The sequence below is a fragment of the Sarcophilus harrisii genome, chromosome 3 (assembly GCF_902635505.1).
Source record: "Sarcophilus harrisii chromosome 3, mSarHar1.11, whole genome shotgun sequence".
In the NCBI taxonomy this organism is placed as follows: domain Eukaryota; kingdom Metazoa; phylum Chordata; class Mammalia; order Dasyuromorphia; family Dasyuridae; genus Sarcophilus; species Sarcophilus harrisii.
The window spans coordinates 247,689,310-247,702,853 of record NC_045428.1 but is presented as its reverse complement, the minus strand read 5'-3'; positions in this window follow the sequence as shown (position 1 = coordinate 247,702,853).

The window sequence follows — 13,544 nt, the reverse complement described above, 5'->3', positions numbered from 1 at the left end:
TATCAACCTAGTTTTAAGGTTTTACATGAGGGAAAAGAGTAGATTTTTTTTTCCTTTGTAAAATATAGCTTTAAAAGTTGCTTAGTAAAATACCTCAAAGACTCATGATCTTAAAAGTATATATTGGATCAAAAGTTGTCTACCTATTCATTCACTGGCACAATTGCCTAATGACCAACATAACAATTCACCAAGAACTGTAACAATATTTTATTACACACTCAGAAAAAATACCTAATTTTTGTTTAAGTTAAGTAGTCATACATTGTGGTATAGTTGGACAATGACTCAGGCCTGTCATCTTGCCAAGTGTACCGTTTCTTTTCCATGTTAATCAATTATCTATATTTTCTAGATCATGAAAAATTATTCAAGTTCAGGCTTCTCTGCTAGGCAAAGTCTACCCTGCCATCAGGGAAATCATACTTCTGCTTCCATCTCATATTCACACCATTCATTATCCTGGCAGTTGCCTAAAGGAGAAAATGCACACAACTAATAATCATGGATCAATGCTGAAAATCAATGGGAAGTATAGCAGTACTTAGAAAAGATCAGGTACCCTAAATAATATATGAAGAGAAAGACCAAAGTTAATTGGTATGATTCTACCTTGGCTGCTTAGGGCAAGAGTAACACCTATGTCCAGTTAGTTATATAAATATTAGAGAAGGGAAAAGCTAACAGCAGGAAAAACAATTAGTATGCTATTCCAATAGTCCGAGATAGAGTTCTTAACGACTTGAATTTTAATGGTGATTATAAGTGGTGAGCAAGAAATTCATATGAGAAATATCTTAGAGGTATAATAACAGAACAAATGCAAAGCAAATGATTGGATGTGAGAGTTTAAAGAGCAGGAAGAATAAGAAATTACAGATATTTTGCACTTTTGCGATCGGTGATATTGCCATTTGAGAATTTTTTGTTGTTGTTGTTCAGTTATGTCTGACTCTTTATGGCTCCATTTGGGGTTTTTTTTTTGGGCAGAGATGCTGGAATGGTATGCCATTTCTTTCTCCAGATTGCTTTGCAGATGAGGAAACTGAGGTAAATAGAGCTAAATGTCTTATAGCTAGTATCTCAGGCCAGATTTGAATTCACCAAGATGAGTCTCTGACTCTAGACTTAGGACTCTATCCATTTTGCTACCTAATTGTCCCTCATTTGGGGATGGCAGCTACCACATTTATGAAGAGGCAGAAATATAAATCTTTATTTTCTGCTCATATTTACCTTCTCATCAGACCAAGATGGAGGCTTTCTCTTTAAAGAAGGGTAAACATTTGAATCCATTCTGACCAGAAAAACTGGTAGTTTTATGATCTCCCCTTTTATGTTTTAGGGACTTGTCAAAGACCAATAAGTCCTTTCCAATTTAATTCTCCAGCTTTCATTTCCTGAGTATAAGATCCTCCCTTGGCTATGTGCTGGGCCCTTTTATCTCCTATTATTTTTTTAAATTTCTGGCTTGGTGGAATAATCTTTTTTCATAGCAAATGATTTTCAACCTACATATCCAGTCCCACTCTCTTCCTGGAGCTTCATTTCTATCTCTCTTTTTAATTTGTTTTATTCTGAACTCAACAAATAGCAACTAAAATGTATATTTCTATATGCATAAACAAATAGAAAAAGAGGATTGTACATGAAACTGTGAAACTATATGGTTCCTAGTAGACAATAAACATGTATTAAATGTTTACTATATGCCAAGTACTATTCAAAGTGCTTTAATCAAATCTCCTTTGATCTTTACAACAATTCTGGGAGGTACGGTGCTATTATCTGTATTTTAAAGCTGGGAAAGCTGAGGCAGACAGAAGTTAAGTAAATTGCCAGGGTCAAAGAGCTAATAAGCATCTAAACCTGGATATGAACTCAGGAGTTTCTAACTCTAGACACAGAGAACCATCACTGGATAACCTAATTGCTTTTAGTAAGTCTTAATAAATACTATTTATTGACTGTTCAACAGGCAACTTTTTGAGCTCCTCTTCTTTTATGTCATTGTTTTTGATCTTCCTACTATTTTTCTTTTCATTTAAAAATAGTTCAATAATTCTTTTCCTTTCTTTCTATTTTTCTTTCTTTTTTCCTTGAAGATAAGTGCCCCTTTCCTTCCCATCTACTGCTGATTGGGAAAAAAAAACAAAAAGATACAGAAAGCCTTTTTAAAAAATGCATACTCAAGCAAAACAAATACCCATATTGTCCTTGTCTGAAAATGTATGCCTTATTCTGCACCCTGAATCCATCTCATCTTTTGTCAGGAGCAGGGTAATATCCTTCACTATTAGTTTTCTTTAATTCTATCCCTAACCACCTATCTTCTTTCTGGGCATTGATCTTGATGTCCTCTCACCACCACAAACTCAAACCCAATCAGTTTTTATCTAAAATTATTTTTTTTTCCCTTCCTTAAACTGGTGCTATTTTAAAAATCTTCACTTCCGCTGATGACTCTACTATGCCCAAGGGATGGTGACAGTGATTGACACAAGTTACCAAAGCCTCAACTCTTAGAATCTTCCAATTTCCTTCCCTCCCTTCCATGTCTAATCAATTGTCAAGTCTTTCAGTTCGACTTTCCTTTATTTTCCCTTCTTTTTCTTCATGTTATCTACCCTCTTGAATCAGGATTATTACCTTTCAATTGAGCTATTATAGCAGTATACTACTAACTGATTTTCCAGTCTCCTGATTTTTTTTCCAATTTATCTGTCATGAATGCCAAAATAATCTTCATAATGAGAAAAGAAATAGAGTGATACAAGAAAACTATGAAACTACAATTTACAGCTTGGTAAAGGGAGCAAAAAAAATACTAAAGAAAATAAAAAAGCACTATTAAAAAATTCAAAATCTCAGTGAAGAAAAGAATTTAACAAGAATTGGCTAAATGAAAAAGATGTAGAAATGTTCATTGAAGAAAATAATTCCTTAAAAATTTAAATTGAAGAAGTGGAAGCTAATGATTCCATGCAACATCAATAAATAATAAAACAAAATCAAAAAATGAAAAAATAAAAGAAAATTTGAAAGAAGTTATCAGAAAAACAATTGACTTGGAAAATAAACTGAGAAGAGATAAATTAAGAATTACTGGACTAGGGCAGATACATGGCACAGTAGATAAAAAGGGCGCTGACCCTGAAGTCAGGAGAACTTGAGTTCAAATCTAAGCTCAGATACTTAATATTTAATAGCTGTCTGACCCTGGGCAAGTCACTCAATCCCAATTGCCTTGTCAAAATAATAATATTAATAATAATAATGAAAAGAAAAAGAAAAAAGAATTATTGGACTTTCTGAAAGCCATGATCAAAATAAGAGCTGAGACATAATCTTTCAAGAAATTATTCAGGAAAACTACCCAAATATCTTAAATTCAAAGGACAGAGTAGAAACTGATAAAATCTACCCATCTTTTCCTTTTTTTTTTTATTAAAGTTTTTTATTTTTCAAAACATATGCATGGATAATTCTTCAAAATTAACCCTTTCCCCTTTCTCCAACCCCTTTCCCCAACCCCTCCCCTATAGATGTCAAGTAGTCCAATATATATTAAAATGGTAGAAATATATGTTAAATCCAATATATGCATACATATTTATACAATTATCTTGCTGCACAAGAAAAATCAAATCAAACTGGGAAAAAAATGAGAAAAAAATAAAATGCAAGCAAACAACAACAATAACAAAAAGATTGAAAATGCTGTGTTGTACCCATCAATTCCTAAAAGAGATCCCAAAATGATAACTCTTAGAAATATTATAGTCAAAATCCAGAGTTCCCATGTCAAGAGAAAATATTACAAAAATGCAGAAATAAACAATTCATATATTGTGGAATCATAGTCAGGATCACACAATATTTAGCAACTTCCATGTTAAAAGAATGAAGAACTTGAAATGTGATATTCTGGATGCAAAGGAGCTATGATTACAATCAAGAGCAATTTATTTCACAAAATTGAATAGAATACTTCAGGAGAAAAAAAAATGGACATTTAATAAAAGGACTTTGAAGTTTTCTTGATGAAAAGACCATAGCTGAATAGAAAATTTGACTTTCAAATGTGAGACTTAAGAGAAGCATAAAAAAGGTAAACTTGAAAGAGAAATCATAAGAGACTCAATAAAATTAAACTATTTACATTGCTGTATGGGAAGATACCTGTAACTCTCAGAATTTTATCATTATTAGGGCACATAGAAAGAGTCCACACAGAAGTCACAAGTTTGAGTTGATTATGTTGAGGTATCAAAAAATATGGATGAATAAGAAAGGGGGATGCATTGAAAGGAAAGAAGAGGAGAAATGAGGAAAATTGTCTCAAATAAAAGGCATGCAAGAAAGAATTCTTACATTGGAGGGGTAAATGGGGGTAGGGAGAGGCAATGAACAATGCTTAATCCTTACTCTCATTTGAACTGGTTCAAAAAGGGAAGAATATTTTTTCTCTCTCTTTCTCTTTCTCTCTCTGTCTGTCTTTCTCACATACACAAGCATGCACACATATACACACATACACACACATAAACAATTAGGAATAGAAATCTATCTTATCTAATAGGGAAATAGAACGGAAAGGGGGGAAGAGAAAGGGTGGTGATAAACAAGAAGGCAGATAAAGGAAGGCAATAGTTAGAAGCAAAATAGACATTTAAGGAGAGAAAAGATGAAATAAGAAAGAAAGAAAAACAAAAAAAAAAGGAAAATAAAATAGAAGAAAATATACATTAAGTAATAATAACTATGAATGTAAATGGGATGAACACCCTCATAAAATAGAAGCAGAATGGATTAAAAAACAAAATTCAACAATATGGTACAAGAAATACACAAAGTTAAAATAAGGGAACTTATTTATCAGGACCTCAGAAAAATAGACTTAATTAAAAGAGATAATCATAAAAACTTCATTTTGCTCAAAGTAATCATAGACAAAGAAATTATATCAATACTACAATACCCTCTAAATGGCAGAGTGTCTAAATTTTTAAAGGAAAATGTAAATGAATGACAGGAGGAAATAGGTAGCAAAACTAAAAAACTAAAAAAAAAAAAAAAATCAGTGATTAGTGGGACTGATTGGGTGAAGTTTTCTCAGTTTGAGACTAAGTCACATGATCCCTATTCCCAGAGCGGGAAGATGAGGTCTTGAACACTGGCTTGCAGGGTATCACATGGTCTCTAAAGGTCAGACCCTCAAGAAATTAGTGGTTACAGAAAGTCATATGACCCACAGGAAGCAGACAACATTAGTCAGAGATGGTTATGTCCTTTTAGTCTATCCAGTGAAAAGGCTTGGATCTTTTGCTTTTTAAATCCCCAACAAGTCAGAAGTTGGTGTGGTGCCACAAGCACATGGTAGGAGCTCGGATAGCTCCCAGGTGTGTGCTTGGGCCTCTCTCTGCAGGAATTAAATAAATGCTTTCTCTTTGTACCTGAAGATGTTTAATTTGGGAAAAGGGGTCTAGCACTTGTCCCACACAGTAATGGACCTCAATTTTATCCTCTTATAGCTAGATAAATTTAACTATAAAATAAATAAGAAAGAAGTCCAGGAGATGGATAGAGTCTTAGAAAAGTTAGGTATGATAGATCTTTAGAAAAAAGTGAATGGGAATAAAAAGGAGCATAGTTTTTTCTTAACTATATATGACACCTTTATAAAAACACTGCCATAGGTTAGAATATAAAAACCTCATCACCAAATACAGAAAAGCAGAAGTATTGAATGCACCATTTGCAGACAATAATGCTATAAAAATTACATGTAATAAAGGGTTTTGTAAGCAAAGATTAAAAGTTAATTAGAAACAAAATAATTAAGTACTAAAGAATGAGTGGGCCCCAGAGCCAATTATAGAAAAGATCAATAACTTGATTAAAGAGAATAAGAAAAAAGACAACATAAAATTTGTGGGATGCAGTCAAAGCAGTAATTAGGGGAAAATTTATATCTCTAAATGCTTACATCAATAAAACAGAGAGAGCAGATCAATGAATTGGACTTGCAACTAAAACAACAAGAAAAACTAGAAAAAGAACAATTTGACAATCCCCAATTAAACACTAAAATGGAAATCCTGAAAAATAAAAAAAAATTAATAAAATTGGAACTAAAAAAAAAGCTAGGATCTGGTTTTATGGGAAAAAAATAGATAAATGGCTAATGTGTTGTTTTTTTAAAGAAGAATTATTATTAGGAAAGATGAAAGAGGTGAATATTGTATCAATAAAGAGAAATTAAAGCAATTATTAGGAGTTATTTTGACCAATTATATGCCAGTGAAACATACAATCTAAGTGAAATGGATAAATGTTTATAAAAATATAAATAGTTCAGATTAACAGAAGAGAAAATAGAATACTTAAATAAGTCAAATTTAGAAAAAAAAAAATTGAACAAGTCATAAATGAGCTCCCTAAGAAAACTTCTGCAGAATCAGATGTATTTATTAGTGAATATTTAACATTTAAGAACATTTAAGAAATAATTAATTCCAACATGAAATAAAATATTTGAAAAAATAGGTAAAAAAGAAGTCCTCACCAAATTCTTCCTATGAACACAAATATGGTCCACATACCTAACCCAAAGATAGCAAAACAGAGAGAAAAAGAAAACTGGAGACCAGTTTTCCTAATGCATATTGATATGGATATCAAACTATTGATATGAAAAAATAAGAATAGAAAATGAGGAAATAAAGCTATTACTCATTGCAGATCATTTGATATTGTACTTAGAACACTAGGGAATCATCTAAAAAACTACTTGAAGCAATGAATAACTTTAGCAAAGTTGGATATAAAATAAACTCATAAAAATCATCAGTATTTCTATATGTTATCAACAAAATGAAGAGAAATGCCACTTAAAATAATTTCAGGAAAAAAAAAAAAAAAAAAAAAAAAACCTTGGAGTATACCTGCTAAGACAAACCTAAGGACTATATAAACACAATTACAAAGTACTTTCCATACAAATAAAGACAGATCTAAACAACTAAGTAAACTAAGCCAACATAGTGAAAATTACTAGTCTATCTAAATGGATTTTTTTTTGATTATCATGATAATCAAACTGCTAGAGAATTATTTTATAGAATCAAAAAAAATAGTAAAATTCAATCTAGAGAAAAAAAGTAAAAAAATCAAGGGAATCAATGCAAAAATATGATTTGAAAACAGCCAATCAGATTTCAAACTACATTACAAAATGGTAATTGTGAAAACAATTTGGTATTGGTTAAGAAATAGAATAGTGGATCAGTGAAATGAATATCCAATACATAGTAGCAAATGTCATGGTAATCTAGTGTTTGATAAAGCCAAAGACCCAAGCTTTTGGGGGCAAGAATTGATCATTTCCCAAGTATTCTCAAATTGATAAATGGCCAAATAATATGAACAGGCAGTTATCAGAAGAAGAAATCAAATCTATCAAGAGTCACATAAAAAAAAAAAAAATTTAAAAAAAAGCTCTAAATCCAGAGAAAAGCTAAGTAAGCATTGTCTGAAGCTCACCTTAGATTTGGGAAATGTAGATATTATTTGGCTTAGAGAAAAATTTGTAAGTTTTTTTAGATTTAATGCTACAAGGGAAGTCAACTTTAGAAGGCTAGGAAATACTAAAAAAAATAAATTCTAAAGACATAAAGAGAAACAATTCAATTGAAGTGGAAGAACTGAATTTGTTTGAAGAAACTAATGTGCATATACAAGAAATTTACCAACCAACTTTAAAAAAAAACAGCAGATGGAAATAAGACCAGATAAAAAGAAATGAATAGGAGGGTAGCACAATTCTATAAAAATAGTATCAGGAATGCTAAAACTCAAAAAGATTTCAGCCTGGCAAGGGAAACTAAAGACAATAAAACTGAGGCAAGGGGAAAATAATAATGAGAGGCAAAAAGGATTAAAAAAAATATTACAAATATATTTGTAATATTGTGAAATATAAGAGATACCACAGGCCTGAAGAAGAACAAATTTTGTCCTGATTTTCAAAAAAGGGAATAAAACAGATTCTGTAAAAATAAACTAATCAGAATGACCTCAGTTTTTGGGAAATAGCTAGATTTATTTCACCACTGAAAAGAAGGCTAGTGAACATTTGGAAGAGAGAGCAAAGATTATAAAAAGCTTCATCAAAAACTCCTCTAAACTTCTTTTTAGACAAAATTTTGGAATGGGCAGATCAGAGAAATATTATAGATATTATTTGCCTACATGTCAAAAAAGTTTGATAAAGTACCTCATGTTATTCCTGTGGGAAAAGATGAAAAAATGTGAACCAGATACTAATACAATTAAGTGGATCTGATAATAGTAGAATGACTGGAATCAAAGTGTAATTTTTTAAAAGGATATTTTATTATAATTCATTGAAGCTTTTAATGGGAGGTTTTTGTTTGCTTTTCTGTGAGACAACCAAGTTTAAGTACTTGTCCAAGGTTACTAACTGGTGAATATCAAGTGTCCAAAGCTGGATTTGAATTCAGATGCTCCTAACTTCAGGCTGTATCCACGGCATCACTTAGCTGCTGCTTTAAGGTGTAATTTTTAATGATTCAAAGTGAATTGGGTATTCCATACCAGAATGGAGATCTGTAGGAGAACCTGAGGCCAGATGCACCATCCCCCACATCCCAGGATTTCAATATAAGCTTCTATAATATTTTTTTGGTGGTTGCTTAATGTGCAGGCAAAGGAGAAAGAATCCAACCATAGAAAATTCTATGGGAATAAAAAAGACCATAATTCATCTTCATTGGAGAATACTAATGCAAAAAAAAAAAAAAAAAAGGACTCTTCTAACTCAAAGAGTAAATTCTTGATCACCTGCCCAAAAAGAATTCATAGAAGAGTTCAAAAAAGACTTTAAAAATCAAATGAGAGAGATTGAGGGAAAAATTTTAATAGGAACAATTCAAGAAAAACAAGAAGATTATGAAAAGAAAGTCAACCAACTAGAAAACCAGAAACAGAACTTAACAAAAAAGAAAGCTCCAATTAAAAAAAAATCTTGATATAATAATAAAACCAATAATTAAAGAAAATTGTCCTGAAGTGTTAAAACAAGATGGGAAAATAGAAACAGGAAAAATCCACAGATCACTACATGAAAGAGAGCCTACAGGAATATCACAGGCAGATTCTGAAACCCCCAGGTCAAGGAGAAAATATTATGAGCAACAAGAAAAACAATTCAAATATGGTAAAGTCACAATTAAAATCACACAAGATCTAGTAGCAGTTTTACTAAAAGACCGCTACAATAGTAAAATCAGGGTTGCATCTGAAAATATCATAACCAATAAAGTTAAGCATAATCCTGAAAGGAAAAAATAGACATTCAGTGAGTTGCCAGACTTTCACGGTTTTGTGGCAAAAAGACCTGAACTTAGTTAAAAAAAAAAATTGACATACAAGATCTGAACTCAATAAAGATAAACTTCATGAAAATGTAAACTATGTGTCTCAGATTATTAGTGCTAATTAGGTAGTTTTCAAGAAAGATTGGGGAAGAGCTGAGTATGATGTAATTCTCAAAAGCAAAACCATGTAAAAAGAGTAATTGTCTTATACAAATGAGATGCAAGAGGAAGAACTGATACAGAGGAATTAGAAGGAGGAAAAGAGCTGGTAGTTCTAGAACCTTACTCTCATCAGGAATGGGTCATATACCAACATATACTTTTAGAAAGGAATAAAAATTTTCTAAATTTATAAAGAAATAGGAGAATAAGGGAATAGGATTGGGGGAAGCGGTAGAGAAGGGTATATAGATTAACGAGAATGGGACAAGTTGTGTCGGTTAATAGGAATGGGATAAAGAGAAAATTTCATATATATATATATATATATATATATATATATATATTTGGAGAACTTTAAGTCTTCTAAATCCACCAAAAACAAAACAAAACAAAACAAACAAAACAAAACAAAACAAAAAAAAAAAAAAAAAAAAAAAAAAAAACAACCAAGAGAAAAAGATCAGGAGGGTGAGGAAAAAGGGAAGACTCCTAAGAGGGAATATAGATTAATAGAAGGTCAAGGTAGTATGTAAAAGTAAAGCAAAGGAATCAGGAGGGATAGGAAATAGAAGGGTACACATATAAAGAAAGATCAGGAGTAGAATTTATTATATAAAAAAAGCAGGGGTAGTCATCATGATTTCAAAGTTTAAGCTAAAATAGATTCAATCAAAAGAAAAAAATAGGGAAAATATGCTATATGTCAGTCATATTAATCAATTATTTTAGACTATTTAAAATAACTACAGAGTATAAAATTGGAATGTTGTTTTAGAATAGGAAATAATGATTTGGTGGATTTAGAAAAATGAAAGATTTGGACTTAAGAAGGATGATATTATTGACCTTCAGAGAAAAAGGGAAAATAAGTATTATACAGTCTTACATGAATACATATGAACGTATAGGTGTATGTGTGTATAATTATAGATATATATGTATTTGTATGTATGTATTTGTGTGTGTGTGTGTGTGTGTGTGTGTGTGTATCCATACTTAACCTTCTTGGGGAAGAATGAGAAAAAGGGGGAAAAAAAGAAAAAGTATACAACAAAGAATAAAAAAAAAAATCTACAAGAAAGCAAAGAACAGATTGTTCAGAACACAATGTGCAATATTTATTATATAGACTTTCTTGAAATGGAAATGCATTGCTTTATATTCTTCTCATGTTCTGCTGTGTGCATGGCAATATTTTTTCTTTTCCTATTTTGTATTTAAACTCCAAATAAATAAATAAAAATAAAAGGAAAAAAATGAATTGGGTAGGTAGTCTCCAATGGAAAAATCTTCACCTGGCCTTTTGCTATTGAATATTTTTATCAGTGACTTGGATCATATATTGATTATATAGAGTTGGGAAGACTAGCTAAAGCACTAGATAACAATCAGACTACTAAAAGATGTTAACAAATTTGAACATTAGGCTGATTCTAATTTGATGAAATTTTCTTCCAAACCAATAAGAGAGAACTAGTCAGTTTCTCCAGTCCTCATTACCTCTCCAAAAAATCCTCTTAAAAGGGAAAAAGAAAAGCGAAAAGAACTGATAATGATAACAGCTAACGTTTATATAGTACTTACTATATGCTTGGCACTGTGCCAGAATCCAAAAGAGTACCTTATATTGCTTTTTAGACTATTGAGGAATGACTGGATAAATTGTGCACTATTAACTAATTGTTGTTGTTGTCATTTTCAGTTGTATCCAACTCTTTGTGACTCCATTTCCAATTTTCTTGGCAGAGTGGTTTGCCATTTCCTTCTCCAATTCATTTTGCAAATGAGGAAATTAAGGCAAACAGGATTAAATGATTTGCTCAGGGTCAGACAACTAGTGTCTAAACTCAGGTCTTTCTGTGTCCAAGTCCGGCATTCTATCCAAAATGTCACACCTAGCTGTCCAGAATATTAATATAATAGAATTTCATTATGTTCTAAGAAATTATGAAAGAGACATTTTCAGACACTTCCATCGTGCAGGAGAGTAGACACAGTGAAGGGAATAGAACCAGGAGAACAATTTAAATGATATCAACACAAGGACATTTTTACAAATCCTAAGAACTCTGATCAAGGCAGTAACTAATTATATATCCAGAGGAGTTACGATGAAGTACATTAACTGCCTCCTGATAAATAATGCACCCAAAATGCAGACATACTTTTTTTGATATGGTTATGATATGGATTTCTTTTGATTGACTAAGCTTATTGGTTACAAAGTTTGTATGTGTTTTCTCCCCTTTCTAAAAATTGAGGAAGAAGTAATGCAAACAGTGATGCAAAAAAAAAAAAAAAAGACACAGATTTTTTTTTTTTTACTCTACGGAACAGAAGAAAAATTTGATGGAAGCTCTAACAAGTAGAATAGTTATAAAAAATAATATATAAATATATAAAATTTATTCTATACTTTTAAAAAGATGTGAAATGGAGAGTCATGTTTTCAAAAAAGAATCCTCTCTTTTTGTTCTTCTCTAGACAAGAGAATGCTCTTTTTTGGTGTTTAAATTAAATATATAAAAAAAGAAAGTTTAAAAGGGGGGAAAAGAGAAAATATGCTTTGGTAGATCAATTGCAGTTATATCAATAGGACAAGAAACCAAGACATCCAATAAGATAACAGCCTAATGAATCAATACTAGAAATGCTGATCCAGCCTCTATGCTGAAAAATGATTCACAAACAGACCCACAGATTCATACTCTGGGAACCACTCAGGATTACAACCTCTGTTAGCACATACTGCCCTGTTCTCCTCCCCAACCTGTTATTGAAACAAGCAACAGATCTCAGCTTTACCAAATTAACTGTTGGATTTTGGGAAATTGAGAATAGAAAAGTAGAACCACTCTTTATCTGGGATAGCTCTTCAACTAGGAAATTCCAAGGCAGGAGATACTGTGCCCAGAATATCGATTCTTCCCTCAAATTTACAAAGTGAGACAGACACTAACTCAGCCCAGAATTAAAGAACAAGAGGAACCAGGGCAGAAATACAACCATAACAAGCCTGAAGTAAAGAGGATTGGCAAAGAGCTAGGTCAGTTTCATCCCTCCAATAGTTTTATCTACAGTAAGGACCAAAGCCCATGAATAATAAATTCCCCAATTGGGGAGGAGGCTGGCAAGTTTGTAGTCTAACCCTGCAGATAGGTAAACCTAAAATCAAGAAAAAAAAAAGAGCAAAACAGTAAGTATAAAGGAAATATCATAAATTTTGGGAAAAAACTCAGTCAAAAATCAGATAAATCAAGAAGGAAGATAAAGCAAAGAAAATTAAGCCAACACCTGATGAAACATGTAGTCCTATATATTCCTAAGAGAACATGGAAGTGTAGCCTGCTACACTGTTTCTGAATTATTTAAGAAAAATGGCTAATCAGTGCCATACCAAACTACAAAAAAAAAAAAAAAAAAAAAAAAAAAAAAAAATTTATAAAGCTAGAAAAAAATAACAAATTTCATCTGGAAGAATAAAAGGTCAAGAATATCAAGAAATTAATGGAAAAAATGTGAAGGAAGGTGATCTGGATGTATTAAATCTCAAAACTGTATTACAAAGTGATAATCATCAAAACAATGTGGTGCTGGCTAAGAAACAAAATGGTAGACCAGTGGAATAGATTGAGTACACAATATACACAGTAAGAGATGATCATAATAATCTTGTGTTTGGTAAATGCAAAGACCTAAATTTTGGGACAACAACTCACTATTTGACAAAAATTGTTAATAAAACTAGAACGCATTTGGCAGAAATTAGGTATAAACCAGTATCTCACACTAGATACCAAGATAAGGCCAAAATGATTTAAATGTAAGTGAAGTGAATTAAGGGAGTGTGGAATAGTGGCCCTGTCAAATCTATGGATAAGGGAAGAATTTATTACAAAACAGGAGATAGAGAGCATACAGGAAACTAATAATTTGGATTACAATAAATTAAAAAAGTTTTGCATAAACAAAACCAGTACA